Source organism: Podarcis cretensis (genome assembly GCF_951804945.1).
Source record: "Podarcis cretensis genome assembly, chromosome: 2".
NCBI lineage: Eukaryota > Metazoa > Chordata > Lepidosauria > Squamata > Lacertidae > Podarcis > Podarcis cretensis.
The window spans coordinates 78681748-78700047 of record NC_137171.1 but is presented as its reverse complement, the minus strand read 5'-3'; the positions used below and the strand labels follow the sequence as shown (position 1 = coordinate 78700047).

At 43.5% G+C, this 18300-nt stretch overlaps 1 protein-coding gene across 7 annotated transcripts in view; it reads right to left on the bottom strand.

Annotated features, from left to right (window-relative positions):
• HRH1 (histamine receptor H1) overlaps window positions 1–18300 on the bottom strand; it is a 97316-nt gene that overhangs the window by 7214 nt on the left and 71802 nt on the right. For 4 of the 7 annotated variants that reach the window (XM_079967307.1, XM_079967309.1, XM_079967310.1 and 1 more), the window contains exon 1: window positions 13362–14862. The exons of 2 other annotated variants lie outside the window; for them this stretch is intronic. The gene's annotated coding sequence lies outside the window, so the exon portion shown is untranslated. Of the gene's footprint in view, window positions 1–13361; window positions 14863–18300 lie in introns of those variants that run through there. One more of the 7 variants, XM_079967313.1, reaches the window with a different exon arrangement.

The following is an 18300-nucleotide window of genomic DNA, read 5'->3' as shown; positions in this document are numbered from 1 at the left end:
ATTTATCATATTACTTAAGGAACTATCTGAAAGATTTTCAAAGGGGATGAATTCTGGACTAATTGCAATTTCTGAGTCCCCTTCAAAGGTAGCCCCATATAGAGAGCATTGCAGTAGTCCAAGTGGGAGATAATTAGAGCATGCACCACTCTGGCAAGACAGTCTGTGGGCAGGTAGGGTCTCAGCCTGCATACCAGATGGACATACACAGAATTGATGTGATGTGAGTCCAACGGACAGCTGTGAGTCCAAAATGACTCCCAGACTGCGCACCTGGTCCTTCAGGGGCACAGTTACCCCATTCAGGATCAGGGAGTCCTCCACACCAGCCTGTCCCCCGTCCCCTAAGAACAGTACTTCTGTCTTGTCAGAATTCAACCTCAATCCGTTAGCCGCCATCCATCCTCCAACCGTAATGTACATACTCCTGTGATCTCTCTGTCTTGACAATGTAAGGTGAGGGGAAAGACTGAACTTGGGAACCAGATCTAACTGTTTTCATGGGCGTAGGCAGGATTTTTTTTTGGGGGGGAGGGCAGGATTTTTGTTAGGGGATGTAAAACCTATGTGACTGGTCAGTTAGTTAAGTATTTCTATTGTTTTACTTGATCTACCTAGGGGGGTGGGGGAGAGAAACAGCTGCTCCCTGCCCCCCTTGGCTATGCCCATGACTGTTTCCCTGTTGAAATCAGAAGTACTGATGTTATAATTACTGGCCCAAACTGGCCAGATGATGGAAAATTGATTTACAGTTTTTCATGCAACTCCCCTCCACTTAACCTTCTCTCACATAAGGTTCACACTGAATGTGTGCCATTTCTTATGTTTTCTACCCCAAATTTGCCACAAACTATCCTGAAATTTGGGACACGGGTGGCATTGTGGGTTAAACCACAGAGCCTAGGGCTTGCTGATCAGAAGGCTAGCGGTTCGAATCTCTGCGACAGGGTAAGCTCCCGTTGTTCAATCCCAGCTCCTGCCAACCCAGCAGTTCAAAAGCACGCAGTGCAAGTAGATAAATAAGTACCACTCCAGCAGGAAGATAAACGGCGTTTCCGTGTGCTGCTCTGGTTCGCCAGGAGTGGCTTAGTCATGCTGGCCACATGACCCGGAAGTTGTACGCCGGCTCCCTTGGCCAGTCAAGCGAGATGAGCGCTGCAACCCCAGAGTCGTCTGCGACTGGACCTAATGGTCAGGGGTCCCTTTACCTTTCCTGAAACATACTTTCCCTGCCAAGCTTCAAATCAGTCTGTTGAACCATTTTCTAACTATAAACTACTCCCCACCCCATCCTTAAGATAGGGCTGTGCCTGTGGCCCAATAAAACAAATTCATTCATAGCGTGCACACAGTAATATCACAACAATATATATTATACTACTGGTAGAGATCGAATGAATCATTCTTAGGATATCCACAGGAAAAAAACAGCAGGTGCAAAAGTTGGTTTGTGAATTAACACCTACAAACAACTGCTGTGGCTGACAATCAAATGAGAGTATTGATTCACTGTGATATTTTCATTTGTATGACTACAGGTATAGGAGGGGGGTAATGAAAGGACGCATATTACACCAGCAGGCTTTGACAGATTAAGCAATGGCAGTGATTGAGTCACATATTAAAGAATGATCCAGAAGAGCAACCAGCTTGTGCAGTCCTACATCAATCAGTGTGACAATGCTGAAGAAAAAGTAATGACATACAAGCCAGTAAGTACATTTTGTTCCCTGAAGTCAGTCCGTCAACACATATATGCAGCATTAAATTTATTAAGGTTTTCATTGGGCTCTGTGGAGGAAAGTTCTCAGATATTATAAAAATGAGCTGGAAGTCTGAATCAGTACTACCTTATTTACTGCACTCTCCTTGTCCTCACAGTAGTACTCTGATAGAAGCCTTGGTCACCTAGAAGGGGGTCCAGTAAAATAAAAAGCAACATATCGAAAACCATGTATCTTCTATCTACATGATCAGTAAGAAGCAGTTTTGGATAATACAAAGAGGTATAACTGCTTATTTAAAAAAAATGAATAGCAATTTGGTCTTCGAAATCTGATAATGAATTGTTACTCTAACAATTGCAGTTGGAGTCCAGTTTAGGAGAGCAGGTGCTTTTAAAGATAGTTTGGAAGTCAATGGCTTTGAATTAAACATGTCTTCTGCAAACAGAAAGACACTTCTGCTTATGGAACACAGCCTATGTGAGCCCTGGCCACGTCCCTGTGGTGCTGCTGCAGCCTCCTCAGAAGTGGTGTTTTAAGTGGATGCAAAAGGGTGGAATGGGAAGGAGATGCAAAGCAAGCAGAGTTCTATGTGTGGTCCACTGGGTCCAAAGGAAGATGCTAGACAGAATTTGTTAGTGCTATTTGAGAAAAGGAAACAGAGAACTTTCTGTTAATTGGTAAGCAGTGTCATTTTGCTGTGTGCATGCTTTTAATATAATATTGTTAATATTACTTCATTGTGTTTAATTATAGATTAATGTATTCTCCAAGTAACTTGTATCCTTTAATTTACAAGGCTTTGAAGATATTTCTGAAATGTGTGAAAACCACAAATGAAGATTGGTTATGTTTACCAACCATGATAAAGCATAATATTGTGAAGATAAGTGGACTTCTCTAATCACAATGTTAGCTTTGCCTAAAAACCCCAGAAATGAACACAACATATGCAAAATAGATAATAAGTATTGCTGAGTTTAAGAAAGAGATAAGGATTTCTTCTGTGGTGTTGCTGTACTTATATGGACAAGAAAAGGAATTGCTGGTTCACTGTTGATATTACTTTTAGAGGTCTCTGACTACATATGCTTGAATCTTTCACATGCAATGCCCTTTTCCTAAATGGCACAAAAAGTACAATTTAGAAGTGTCTTAAGTAGTTGATGTTTGAAGAGATTGCATTAGATCTTCATTGCCAATACATTTAATAGTTCAGTCAGATTATCAAGCTTTGATGGAACTGAACATAACAAGGAAAATTGATCAGGAGGGACAGAAAAGAATAGTCATGACACACTATAGGGCAATATCATATTTTGGATACAGCAACATTTCAATTGTTGCATGAGGTTTCACTTTTAATGTAAAACTTCAAAAGAAAACAAAACCTGTTCTGAAAAACATAAGCAAAGTCTTAACAAAACTGAAGTCTGAGCAGGGGAGCTTGATTTGATTTATATGCTGTTTACAGGTGCTAAACTCGGAGCAGGACTCAGCAGAGCAGGACTCAGCAGAATAATCAGGAAGGCTTTCAAACACAGCAGACTACTTCCCATGATGTGTAATAAATGAAGTAATGCATATCACCTTCTGAAAAGGGCCCCTATATTATTACTATTATTAATTAAATGTCTATACTGCCCTTCATCAGATCACTCGGTGGTTTACAACATAAAAACACAAACATACATAACACAGCAATAAACAGAAACAATAACCCTCCCCCCTCATACAAAGTTTAAAAGGCAATAGATTGTTTCATTAGCCAAAGGTGTGTGATAAGAGCCTAAAGATATGTAATGAATGCACCTGTCACTCAGACCCATGCATGTTTAAATAACATGAAGGACTGAGTAAATTTATCCAAAACTGCTTAACGTTATATAAGACCATTAGTTTAGGAGTAGGTAAAGATTGGGTTTTCCTGGGGACAGTGGTGGGGCAAACGAAAAGCCCCTCAGACCCATGGCTAGAAAGCATGGGGCAAATGGAAATGTGGACAGGCCTTTGGTGGCATATATGTGTTTTTACATATCAGTATATTGTTGCTTCTGAATGCAAATTCAGGCCAACAGTACCCTTAGCTCACCTGTGTCCATAAAGAAGTCGCCAAGTAGGAAGTTGGGGGACATTCAGCTAGACCTGACAACATTCAGTCCCTTTGAATCCTTCAGTGCTTGAACGGGAAGAGTGGCAAAATAGTACTCATGGTTATAGGTTCCAAAATGTGGGTAGGCAAACTAAGGCCCAGGAGCCGGATCCACCCCAATCACCTTCTAAATCCGGCCCATGGACGGTCCGGGAAGCAGCATGTTTTTACATGAGTAGAATGTGAACTTTTATTTAAAATGCATCTCTGTTATTTGTGGGGCATAGGAATTCTTTCATATTTTCCCCCCCAAAATATAGTCCACCCCCCCCCCAAGGTCTGAGGGACAGTGGACTGGCCCCCTGCTGAAAAAGTTTGCTGACCCCTGTTCTTAAAGATAATTAGCAGCTTATGAAGCTGCCTTATATTCAGTCCATCTCACTCAGTATTGTCTAAACTAATTAGCAGTGCTCTATAGGGTTTTAGGCAGAGAACTCTCCCAGCCCTACCTGGGCTCTTCTGCAAGCAAAGCAAATATTCTACCTACCACTGAACTATGGCCCTTCTCTCCATTAATTATTATTTTTCCCCAAATTAATTAGTGCTTATTATTAGAATTATGGTAAGCCTTTTTGGTTTCATTTTGCATGGTACTTATTGTCTAAGTGGGTCTAGTGTAAAAACATCAATAGGAACAGAAATCAACAGAAAAAGACTCTTGCTTAAATGCAAAATGCTACATCAAAGCAAAATTACTTTATCTTAAGACAGCACAAATAACAAAAACTGTATAGAAAAACAATAGAGCTTGGAAATTATTCATGTGGCCAGAGAATAATCAGCCTCAGAATTTGTATTTGTGTCTAAAAACAGAGCACACAAGACTGTAATTTATTTAGATTTATGAGAATATATAAGTTTATTTGATCGGTACACAAAATCCCCAAATATTTCCCAGCTACTGTTTTGAAAACATTCATATTTTCCTTGTTAACTTTTGAAATGTTCCACTTCTTTTGCAACCATGGAAAGCCTGCTCCCTATTTCAAATCACTTAATTATCAGCTCCCTTTGACAGAGACGTTCAGCAGGACAGAAATGAATTCGAAGAATTTATTATTGTTTTCTCTGAACCCTCAATATACCACAAAAGCTTAAATACCTTACTTGAACTCATGAATATTTAATGGCTGCAATTAAAAAAAAAGCTATATAAAAGAAGCATGTTATGACTATAACACACAAGTAACCAGTTTCTTGAAGGGCAATCTGACATTGCTTATTTCTTATCTTTATCACTAGCACTATGAAGCTCCACAATGGATTTCACAATGTCTTACAGAAAGCTAGTTTTAAAACACATAAATTGCCAGCAATGTAAAATTAAAATAGCTACAACCAGCAGAAAAATCATTATGCAGTCTGCCAAGACCAGCAGCAATTCCCAAGTTGTCTGTGGGGAGAAGTTTGGGAGCTGCTGGTTATATGTACAAGTGAGTGAGTGTGAATGTGTGTGTGTGTGTGTGTGTGAGAGAGAGAGAGAGAGAGAGAGAGAGCGCACACTGAAAATGCACTGCTGAGAACTATTCCTTTACTGTTTTGTTTGATAAGGATAATGCTATTTTTCATTTTCCATCCATCCAGCTTTTGGAAGACAACACCTTTTTTGTGCTTTCCATCTTTGTTTTTAATATCTTCCATCTGCAGATGTCTTTTTCCATGTGTGTTTTCTTTCACTAAATCATCCAGTCTGAATTCCACATGGTATCATTAGCTCAGGCTAGGAGAGTAGAAGTAAGTTGATCTAATTATTGTACAACATTATACTTTTTGGAAGAAGAATGTTGAAAGAAAAATAGATCATTTTTTAAAAATTGCCCGTAGCATGCTCCCACTGGCAGAAGGGAGGACACTTTTTCTGCAGATTCACCCTTCTCCCTTCACCCCACAAATCTACTATGGAAGGCTGGTGTGGGGGCATTCAAAACAGCATGGGAGATGGCACTGGCAAGGGGATGGGAGAATCAACAAAAATGGCCTCCCTTCCTTGTGCCAGTGGAAGGATGGATGTCCTTCCATGAATAGAAAGAACCTTCTGTTCAAAGAAGGACAACTCTGGGTCCATGCCTACGTGGAATGCTGGGAACGTTAGAAACACAGGAAGCTGCCTTTGACTGAGTCAAATCATTGGTTCATCTAGCTCAGTAGTGTATACTGTTTGAGACCGGAATCCTTCCTAGCTCTACCCGAGATTCCAGCAACATGTGCTCTACTACTGAGGGGCTATGGGTCTTCCCCAAATGCTGCATGCCACAGTTACAGGCCCTTCAAACAGGATATTCCACACTCACCATAATCATCTAGATCACTGGTGGATCGGGACCACTGGTGGGTCTCAACAGGAGCACTACCACCATGCAAATATATGATAAATGATTAAGAAATGGGTCCCCAAATGCATGTTTCGGTTAAAAGTGGGTCTGAAAAGGTTGAAGATACTGTATCTAAATCACAAAAACAAGCTACTATATAGTAGAAGGGACCAGTGGCTTCAGATACACCATTAGTGGAAGAAAAAGACTTAGTATCAAGAAAAGTTGATAAAATATAAACAACATAGATGCAATTCAACGAAAATGTTTTCCATCAGTCTTCAGCACAGTAAACACATGAATGTCAAATCTTGTACATTTCTGATACTTTATTTTCTAGTCCTTCATCCATATCCATGGGGCTTCATGTGATTATTGTACTTTACCAATACAGTTTCCACAGAAAATGAAGTTAATTTTAATTGTGATTTATCTCCACTTCTCTGCAGCATTTTGAAGGACATGGTTGGGTTGTTGTTTTTAATGCATTATTCAAATACCACAAAGGCCTCAGATTGTCCACAGAACATAAACAACTAGTTTATTAGTTCTGGCTCTTCCAGCTAACAAATTGTTCATTGTCTAAATTAGTAAGCACTTTAGTTGGAATGAGTCACTAAAATGTGTTGCCCTAGTCACAAACAAAATAAGTGGCAACTAGAAGAATACAGGACTGGAGTTGAAAGAGTGATACTTTTTTAACAGGGCAATATCTGAATAATTATTAATGATCTAATCTGAGTTTAAACATAGACAAAATATGAAACAAGTGTACTACGTTCCAGGTATCTGAAACAAGTGTACTACCTTCCAGGTATCTGAAGAAGTGTGCATGCACACGAAAGCTCATACCAAGAACTAACTTAGTTGGTCTTTAAGGTGCTACTGGAAGGAATTTTTTTATTTTGTTTTGACTATGGCAGACCAACACGGCTACCTATCTGTAACCGTATCTGAAGAAGTGTGCATGCACACGAAAGCTCATACCAAGAAATAACTTAGTTGGTCTTTAAGGTGCTACTGGAAGGAATTTTTTTATTTTGTTTTACCTTCCAAGTGTAATTTGGAATAACTGCACTTCAGTTCTATGTGGAAAAGTAAACCAAAACCTAGGGACCCCTGACATTGGATGTCCCATCTCCCGTCAACAGAGATTTCACAAGAAAATGCAACATACTCCAGCCTTGAATCCTTCTAACATACAAGCCCCATCTACATATACCACCCATCATGGCAGTCATTCAGCTAGACACTGGCCTGGTTCAGACATAATGCTAAGCCAAGCCATGGCTAAGTGCAAATGAACAGGCATGATGATGTACAGAGAGGAGACCATGACTGCTTCACCTTTCCCAGGCTTCTGCTGCTGGTAGAGTACCAGGAGTTAAGCCCTGGTTTGGCCTAGCATTATGTCTGAGCCCAGGCTCATGCTTTTTCTCTCTCCAAGCAAATCATAAGGTTTGTTCTTGGCTTACAACTCATTGTTTGCTTGAGGGAAATAAACTATGAGCCCAGTTTCACACATAACAGTCAAACCATGGCGTAACTTTCATGTTGTGGCCTGGTCCAAAGCCAGACCCCACAAAGAAGCAGGTCAGAGGCTGCAGAACAATGGATAGCTTGTTGGACATCTCCATTGCTTCCATCCAGTTTTGAGCTTCTTGCCCTACTCCTTGAACCACGACTCCTGAGCCCTGTATCTTCTGCTGGGCTTGTATTGTTATTTGCCTGAATAAAGATCTCTCTTGAACTTCCAAGTAAGAGCCCTTTTTGCATGTGTTGGGCAAGAGCCAGGAAAAGTTCTGTCTTTCCACCAATGTGAACTTCCAGTGTGGGAGGACCGGTGGGTCCAAGAAATAGCAGAAGCAATAGCCATGGAGATAAATAACAGAAAGGAGGTGGCATGCAAAGCTCTTTTGAAAACTCAAGAAATTAAGTAGTGTGCAGTACAACAAAAGCATCACCTTAAATTCTACTGCTGTGGCTTCATAGGAATCCTGTCCAACATAGTGGCAACTTCCTAATACTTTATGCTGAGTTTTGGAATTGTTTTACGGATAGACAAACATTGTGCCCTTCAGATGTTGCTGGACACAAACTCCTGCCAGCCCCAGCCAACATGGCCAGTGGGAAGGGATAATAGGAGTTGTAGTTTAACAACTTCTAGAAGGTGCCTCATTGACTACCCCTGCTCTACTCATATGTTCTTGACATAGTCACTAAATATGTGGATGGGATTTGGATCATTTGCCACTGGCTGCCCCCAAACTTGATGCTGGCATGCATCTTGCACCACAAACATTTGCCTGTTTAGAGGAACAAGTAAAAAGGAGCTACCTGTATAGGCATTTTATAAGACTAGGGCCCTCATTTTCACAGGGGTCTGAATCATGTGGAACTGTATGTATACAACTGTGCATACATAATCACTATTTTATACACATTCTATTCAATGCACAGATATTTGGGGTTACGTCAGGGCTGGGAATATCAGGGTGGAGTCCTGCTTCTTCCACATTTTTAATATACATGTGGAGCATGTGTACACATATGAGATTTCATAGCAAATTACAATTGCATATGGAAGATGACACTTTTTTTCAGTCTACAACATTTTTGCAGCCATTGTGTCTACGATGCCCAATCACTGCTTTTCTGAGTCAAAGCCATGGCAGGAAAAATGGTGACTCAATCTGTAGGGGAGATGCGGTAGACAGCAAGGAAGTACTTATTTTTTCTTTTTTAGTGGCAGCAGAAGTGAGTGGGAACCAATGATGCAATTCAACTGTGGATTATTTTCTGAACAAACACAATTAGGGTTTTGCGCGATTTAAAAAATGCAGAGAGTAATTATGCTTGCTCACAGAGTTATTACCATTATTTCCTCTGTAGTGAATTATCATTGCAAAGTTAAATTTTGCAAGGAATAAACACATCAACTAATTCGGAACTAATTTTCTCTACTTCCTGTTATTACCAGACAGGTTGGACTGTGAAAGAACATCAAGATTAGCACTAGGATTTTAACTCTTCTAGGATTGCAAATCTGCAACAAATCTAAAGTATATATTAATGTTTTTCGGGGTTAGTGAATTTCAGCCAAAGGGACACACTGCCTTCTGGAAACCTACGGTACTTCTTGGGCTGTATGCCACTCTCCAAGAATGTGGGCAACCACACGAGAGCACATGCACACAATAGATTGAAGCCAACTAATGTTTACTCAGAGTAGACACAATGACAATAATGATATTAGATCCATTCATTTCAATGGGACTACTCTGAATAAATGTTAGTTGACTACAACCCAGTATTTTATTTCAGGCTCATTGGTAGGTGGGATGAGGGAAGCTTTTGACTAAGCCCCCCTGCAAATGCAAGTTGTGAAGATCTGCTCAATTCCACCATCTGATTTTACATTCTCTGTGTCTCAGGGCCTTTCCCTGTTCTTGGCCCATAGCGCTTTGGAATTTGCACTTTGATGTTGTCCTTTCAATTGTGCCAGGGATGACATGATTTTCGTCCCCTAGTGCTCTCTGCTCTGGTGCCATACCACTGGCATTAAGCAGGGGTCAGCAACCTTTTTCAGCCATGGGTTCATCCCTCAGACCATGTGGTGGGCCGGACTATATTTTGGGGGGAGAAATGAATGAATTCCTATGCCCCACAAATGATCCAGAGATGCATTTTAAATAAAAGGACACATTCTACTCATGTAAAAACACTGTCTGCGGGCCGGATTTAGAAGGCATTTGGGCCGCATTTGGCCCCCGGGCCTTAGGTTGCCTACCCCTGGTCATTAAGAGTCACTGCAGGGCAGATCAGAACACTCAGGAAAAAGGAAAGAGTGTTTGGAACTGCTCCGCTTAGAGGGCTTCTTACAATCAAACAATACAACATTTTTGTTAAATAAAAATTGTTAAATGTTTCCTGAGTATTTGGCCATCAACAGCATTCATGAAATATTGGTGCAGACTAGAAGACTCATTCTCATTTCCTAACTCCAGCCTGCTCCTCAGCACTCCTCAGTGCCGCTGGTGATACGACTGGCATATCCAGTTGGGGGTTGGGCAAGCCTATTTAAAAGGCTTGGCAGGTTATACAAGGCCTGCAGGCAGGGGCGAAACTAAGCTTTATGTCACCGACTGCCTGCAGGCCAGGAATTCACCATCTCTGGTGTATATTGTGTATACTCACAATGCACACTAGCTGAAAAATTAGTACTGAGTAAGCTTCAACTTTTGTCTACTCTTATGTTGCCTATGATTTTGGACACTTGCTCAAAAACTAGAGAGGGCATATTTCCAGTAACCTTTTTAGAGCTGATTTCACCTAAGACTTTTCCATGAAGCCCAACACTTTTGGGATGATGCTGGGCCTCCTGATGTTGTTAGGACAGATAAAAGAAAGTACTTCTTTATGCATCACATAGCCAAACTATGGAACTCGCTCCCACAGCATGGCCACCAATTTGGATAGCTTTAAAAGACGATTAGACAAATTCATGGAGAACAGGACTATCAATGGCTACTAGCCATGATGGCTATGATCTACATTCTACCTCCACATTTGGATGCAGCAATTCTTCTGAGTGCTAGTTGCTGGAAGCCACAGGAGGGGAGAGTGCTCTTGTGCTCATGTTTTACTCCCTGGTTTCCCACAGGCATCTGGTTGGCCACTGTGAGAACAGGATACTGAGCTAGATGGGCAGTTAGCTTGATCCAGCAAGGTGTTCTTATGTTCTTAATATCTGTTTCCCTTGACTACTACCTCGCTGGTTGGGGATGATGTGCATTAGTTCAACAACATGGGTGGATGGGTGACTCTGTTCTCCAGCCCTGCTCTATATAATCTTTGATTCTAGCATGCCTGTAGGCAAGAAGCTATTTGACTACTTCATCACATGCAGAAAATAATTCATTACAACACCAAAGAGACGGAGCAGCAGTATTCTAAACTGCACTTCCTCGTACCTGTGAACAAATATTTGCAGAATTGCCTTGCTATGATCCTGCCTGAATTAGGGCAAGCTATGAGAATATAGTTTGTTGTTTGTTTGTTTAAAAAAATATTTATTTATTAAATTTATATACTGCTCTCCATCCGCAAATCTTCCCAGCACAAAAAAACAAGCTAAAAACAGAAAATACAGTAGTACCTCGGTTTAAGAACTTAATTCGTTCTGGAGGTCTGTTCTTAACCTGAACCTGTTCTTAACCTGAGGTACCACTTTAGCTAATGGGGCCTCCCACTGCCGCCGCCGCCCGATTTCTGTTCTCATCCAAAGTTCTTAACCCTAGGTACTATTTCTGGGTTAGCGGAGTCTGTAACCTGAAGCGTCTGTAACCTGAGGTACCACTGTACATAATAAAAACAAAAACAAACAAAAAAGGCCACAAACAAAATGTACCATATTTACATGAATGTCATGCACACTTTTTTGGCCAAATTTTGTCACAAAAATTAGGATGCACATTAGTTTTATGGCACATTTAAATTCCCCAGCAAATACTTTTTGATTTCAAGGTTTTGAAAACTGAGGTGTGCATTAGATTCGGTGGCACATTAGATTTGCATAAATATGGTATATAGGATGTTGATCAGGCAAAGGTCGGGTGTATAATGAAGGCACCAGCTGAACCTCCCTGGGGAGAGCATTCCATAAACAAGAGAGGCTCTGCAAAAATGGTTCTTGTGTTGCTACTCTCCAGACCTCTCTCAGAGGAGGCAAACAAGGAAGGGCCTTGCCCCTCACTTTTGGGGTGGGGGATAAAATTCTGGTGTCATTGCTTTTAGTCGCCATCACAGCCCACAGGAAAATTTGAGACCACCCAGGTTATTGAAATGTAAGGATTTCTAGCATCCAATAACGTAAGCTGGTGTCTTCCAAATCAAAGTAATCTATCACCACTCTCTAAAAAGCTGTTATGTGGGAAGCATGTTGAAAGCATGGCATCGTTTTAAAGATTTGTGTGGTTGGGAAGAAGGCTCTATGGTTAGGGTTGGCACAAAAGGAACTTCACTCTGGGGATAAATACCAACTGGGGTGTGTGTTAATTTGGGCAATAATGGAGTGGAGTTCAGCCACCTTTCTCCCTTGCTGAGTTCCTGATCTGAGGGTGCCTGCTGCTGTTATTGATTTGATTTTTTTAAGATCCCACACACCACAGACAGGGAAAACACAACCATACATTTCCCATATACTGTAATTTAGTTGGGTCCTAACTGGGGCAGGAGTCATCGAAACCCAATGCAAGAGATCATTATTGATTTCCAAAAAGCCCCATAGAAGACAAACAGAAAGTGCAGGCCTTAGTAGGTTTACTCAGAAGTCTCACCGAGCTTAATGGGGCATATTGATGTTGTTTTATTGATCATATTTTAGATATTATTTATTGCAACTGTTGAGTGGATTTCTGTTTAACTTTTATATGTTGGTATTATTATTTTATACTGGTCTAATGATTGTTGAATGTTACTTTGTTGATGTAGGCTGCCTATTTTAAAGTTATGTTTTATTATCACATTTTTGTATTGCATTAGTTTGTTATAAGATGTACATTTTTTGTTTCTTCAGCTTGTAAACCGCCTTGAGTATTGTGAGATAGAAAGACGGTATACAAATTTAAAAATGATGCTGATGATGATGGTATTCCTTGATAAATCTTTTTAGAATTGCAGCCTGGACCATTTTGTTCCTTACATCTTCTGCCCAGTGAGAATGTTACAGCAGTAGGCAGGGAAGCAAACATCAGGCAGAGGCTAAGACAGTGACAGGCAGAACTAACGAATCTAATTCCCTGCAGGGAAACGTGACAGGCAGTGGCACCTTCTGGGCTGCCTGAGGGCAGACTGAAGCCGGTGGGGCAGTAGTGCCCCATTGGCCCTTATGGGCCAGCCCTCACTGTTTTTATGAACCAAAGAAATGTTTATCCTGCCCCTTCTGCCCCCTCGCTCCCAACCCCGCTGCCCCTTTCTGCAACTCTTTAGGACTGCAGTCTGCAAGTCAGAGGCTTGGTTGTCCCAAACATCAGTTTCTTTTCTCCCTCACTACCAAATGCTTTCCAGACTATTCCCTCAGTAGGGTAGAAAAAGATGGTAACAACAAAGCCAGACGTCCCCCGTGGATGTCATCTCCCCGCTCCGCCACCCTCCCGCGTTTTACTTACTCACCGACGGGGAACTGAGGCAGAGAAGAACTGACGCGAAAGTTGCCCTTCTCTTGACAAATGGGCGCCGAGAACTTCCCGAGGCTTCAGCCGGTCTGCAAGCCGGAGAAGGCGCCACAGCCTCTTGTCGCTGCTGGTCCTGTTCCTGCGGGCTCGGAGAGCAGAGGGAGAAAGTCCCGCCGCTCCAAGCGCGAGCAACCTCGCCCTCACCCAGCTCTGTTGGTTACGTCTGAACTCCGGAGGCTTCCCCTCCGAGCTCAGTCACTCCCGCAGAGGTTGCTCGCCTCGCGCTGCAATTTCGCGCCGAGTGGGCGGGCGGGGAGCCGTTTCCCCAGAAAGGCAAAAGAGCCTTTGGCTGGACCTCAAAGGCTTGGGACCGGGCCAGCTCTATCCTCTTCGGAAAGAAGTCCGGCTTCTTTCCCGCCCCGCGCGAGCTCGAAGCGCCGCTCAAGTGAGCCGCTCGTAAGTGGCTGCCTGGAACAGAGGAGGGGGCGCCTATATCGCCGCCGCCGCCGCCGGCTGGCCAACTCACTCCCACTCCCGGGGGGATTCTTCCTCGCCGCCTGAGCTGACTGGCCCGAGCTTCACAGCGCCTCCTTCCTTCTCGCGTCTGCCGCCCGCGCTGCGCTTTTCTCACCTCTCTCGCGCGCAGGATTAAAGGATTGAAGCCATGCGCGCTCTTTGGGGCTTCAAGGGGATCCAAACGCGGCTCCTCAGCCGGCCGGCACCCACCAGCATGCAGATATCTTTTCATGCCTACGCCAAACATCCCCGCCCCCAAGGACCATGCAGGCCCCGCGTCTTTTTCTGAGGTGATTTCCTTTTCAGGGAGGGGAGCTCGATGGCGCCTTTCCAGAGGATTCACGCGTGTGTTGCGCGCCCGCTCTGACTGCAAGATACAGGCAGCACTGCATGGGCTCGGTGTTTGATGAGAAAGGAAGAGTTTCCATGGCCAGGCTCTGAGACCAAGTTTCCCTCACGGCACCTGTTGAAGGCTTCCTCCAGTTGTCGAGCACGAGGACTTGCTGCATTTTTACCGTTGGGGAATCTGTGGCATTAACACAGGGGCTACCTTGGGGAAGGAGCAGGGAGCGCACGCCAAGCTTCCTCTGGGTCGTCGGGGGGATTGGGGCAACGAAAGACAAACCAGTCTTTAAAAAAAAAAAAACCCCAAACCCCATGTAATGCCTCAGGGAAAACTGGGCAAAAATACAACATATGCACAGATAAGACTCCTGTACATGGACGTTTTCCTTCTCTACTTGACACATTTTGCTGTGGAGAATACCAGTGTAGCAGCAGCAGCAGCCATTGGGGTGTCACAGTTCGAATGTAGAAATCAGACTCTAATACAGGGGTCAGCATCCTTTTTCAGCCGTGGGCCGGTCCACCGTCCCTCAGACCACGTGGTGGGCCAGACTATAGAGTATATTGAAAAAAATAATAATAATGAATGAATTCATGTGCCCCACAAATAACCCAGAGATGCATTTTAAATAAAAGGACACATTCTGCTCATGTAAAAACACGCTGATTCCTGGACCATCCTCAGGCCGGATTGAGAAGGTGATTGGGCTGCACCCGGACCCTGGCCCTTAGGTTGCCTACCCCTGCTCTAATAATTAGGTGTTGGGCTAAGGCCTGGGATACCAGGGTTCAAATCCTCACATGGCAATGAAGTTTGCTGGGTGACCACCTCTCTCATTGGGTTCCTTTCACAGGAAGAGCTGCAGCTGCCCAAGGATCTACCGGGTCCTTTGGTTCCCTTTTTCCAGGAGTGTGAAGCTCCCAGCTGGAAAGTGGTTTGAGAAAGGAAGAAGATGCATGTGCCCTCCGGCATCTCGTCACTGTGGCCTCCGGCATCTCGTCGCTGGCCCGCTCACTTCTCTATGGTCCTACCTCAGCTTCCTCTTTCACTTCTTGCTCAGTGCCGAACCCCTAAAGCAGGCATAGGCAAACTCAGCCCTCCAGATGTTTTTGGACTACAACTCCCATCATCCCTGACCACTGGTCTTGTTAGCTAGGGATGATGGGAGTTGTAGTCCCAAAACATATGGAGGGCCGAGTTTGCCTATGCTTGCCCTAAAGTGCCATCTTGTGCGTGCACAGGGAATTTATTGCTGCTGCCACCAGGCATTAACTGCGGGGAGGGATCTCAGATGTTGTCATTCCAATTCCCATTGCCGATAATGATGCTCCTTTGGTACTTCGCAAGGGCCACCGAAAAAGGGCCTTGCGGGCCACCCTGGTTTATATCTCCTTATGCTCAGTGCTGTTTTTTCAAGGGGGTACTCAAGGGTACACAGTACTGGCACCTCTTTTGTTGTTGTTAAAAAGTGTGGCACTTACTGTAAGAACTCCATGGTGAGTTGGCCTGAATATAAGCCTCACTTTTTCTCCAAATTTAAAGTGCGGCTTATATTCGCGACTGTACGGTATGTAGCCATAAGTGCAGGGCAAAGCAGTGCCCGCCCCGCGTTTTGTCCCCTGTCCTCTTCCCCCAAGGTCGGAAAGGGAGAGAGCAAGGAAGGGGAAAGGCCACTGGCAAACGCAGCACAGCTCCACCCACCCCACCCCCTAGTATGTAGCCAGAAGCAGCAAGGAATGGAGCAGCTTATATTCGGGTATTTTTTCTTCCCCCTGCCCTCCCATTTTAAAGGTGCGGCTTATATTCGGGTACAGCTTATATAATATAATCGGGCCAATACAGTATTTTTATAGGAAAAAAGCACTGCTTATGCCAATCCTTTCCTAATCAATCCTTAATACTCTGTTGTTTTATACCCTAACAGTTAACTTAGGAGAACACTTAGGCAATAACTAAATAAAATACTTTATTTCCCTTCTCACTCACTGCTCCTGCTGTTGGCAATTTGCCTCCTATGTGACAGCATCTTCTTGTGGCTCCATGGTTTATTTTTTCTCTTGGCTGTGACAATCTGCCCCTCAAAAGAGTCCCGGGTTGTTTTGTGTGCATGTTATTTCCCCCCTGCTGCCTACTAGGCTCTGCCTGCCTATGCTGCCTGCCCATGGCATGCCTCTCTGCTTGCTGCTGCTCTGCCTGTCTACATGCCTGCCCATTTTGCTGCTTTGCAGATCAGCCCTGCATCACTCAGGAGACGCATCTCAGTGCCTGCCAGGCAAGGGTGTGCCTCCAGGGAACTGTTTTTCAAAACTGTTATAGAAGTGAAAGGCCAAACACAGAAGAATTAAGTACTCAACAGTCTTTTTTAAAAAGAAAGAACCTTTTTTGAAGATGGATAGCATAAAAGCTACAACTCTGAAATTTGGCAGTCTGAATCCCCTGTTGTAGGGGCTAGCAGGCCTGTAAAATTTCATGCCCCTACGTGGGGGAAAATAAAAAATAAAAATGGCCATTTTACTTTGAAAACATAAAAAATAAAGGTGATTAACATGAAATCACCTGGAACTACCTGTCTGAAACAGTTAATCCACTCTGTAGGGGCTACCATATCTGCAGATTCCATTTGTGACAAAATGAGAAAGCTGGGACTGCTTTGGCTTTCCACTGGAAATCAGTGGGATTTTTGGAGATCTGTATTTTCTGGGGCACGATCTGGTTTGGGCATGATCTGGATCAGTAAATCAGGGCCATAAATCGGGTTGGGTGGGCATCCACAGCCAATATTAATGCTCGTCTTTACTGCTGTGCCCGGGCCAATCAGCTTGCTAAATGTCATTGAGAAGATTTACTCGAGGTACTTGCTAAACAAAATATCAAAATGGATGGAGGACGACAATATCATTGCCGATGAACAGGCGGGCTTTCGCCCTGGAAGATCTACCACAGATCAAATATTAACCTTGAATCACCTGGCGGAAAAGTATGCCGGCAAAGCCCCAAAGGTCCTTCATGTGGCTTTTATTGACCTTAAGCAGGCATTTGATCGAATTTCTAGAAAGCAGCTATGGACAAAATTGGCTGCTACAAAGATCGATCGCCGTCTTCTCCATCTGATTATCAGCCTCCATACAAATACCTCTTTGAGAATTAGGCTAGACAATAAAGGCCTAGTCTCCAACCCTGTTACCACCACCAGAGGGGTAAGACAGGGTTGTCTACTGGCCCCGGCTTTGTTTAGTTTCTACATTAACTCACTGGTGACTCACATGGCCAATGATGCATTCCACCCCCCCAAATTAGCAGGACGATCTCTGAATGTTCTTCTGTACGCGGATGACGCCGCACTTCTTGCCAGATCCCCCATTGGACTGAAGAGAATGCTGCAAGCTCTACATGAATACTGTGTTCAGCATGAGCTCCAACCCAACTACGCTAAGACCAAGATCATGGTCTTCTCTGCCCGACCGAGACTCTATCGATGGTCAATGAACGGGATTCCCCTAGAGCAGGTTAACTGCTTTAAATATCTGGGACAAGTAATACGGTCAAATAGGTCGTTTCTGGCCCATAGAGACTATATAACAACTAATGCATCTAAAGCAGCCATCCAGATTAGATCTCTATATGCTAAGAATCAGGCCCAATCAGTGAAGTTAGCTTTGAGACTCTTTCAAATGAAAATCCTCCCCCTTCTTTTGGTGGGCATCTCTTTAGGCTCCCGTAGAGATTTTTTGAAACTGGATTCTATTCAAACGTGATTCCTTAGAGCCATCCTTAGGATTCCCCCCTCGGTAGCGGGTGCGGTCATGAGATTAGAGGTCGGCTGGCAAGCTCTACGGTACGTGGCCTTGAAGACGAAGCTCTGGCTATGGCTCAAGCTTTGTTTTAAACCAGTGGGTATTGCCCCCTTGATATTGAGGGATGATTTTCAATCATTGTGGGAAAGGGAGGTCATTAACGAGGTTCAATCCTGTGGATTGTCTCACCTTTACTTTGAGTCTGTGACGTACAATCAAGCTAGAGATGTGATATCCCGGAGACTGAGTGATATTGCCAGACAAGAGGACATAGCCCAGGT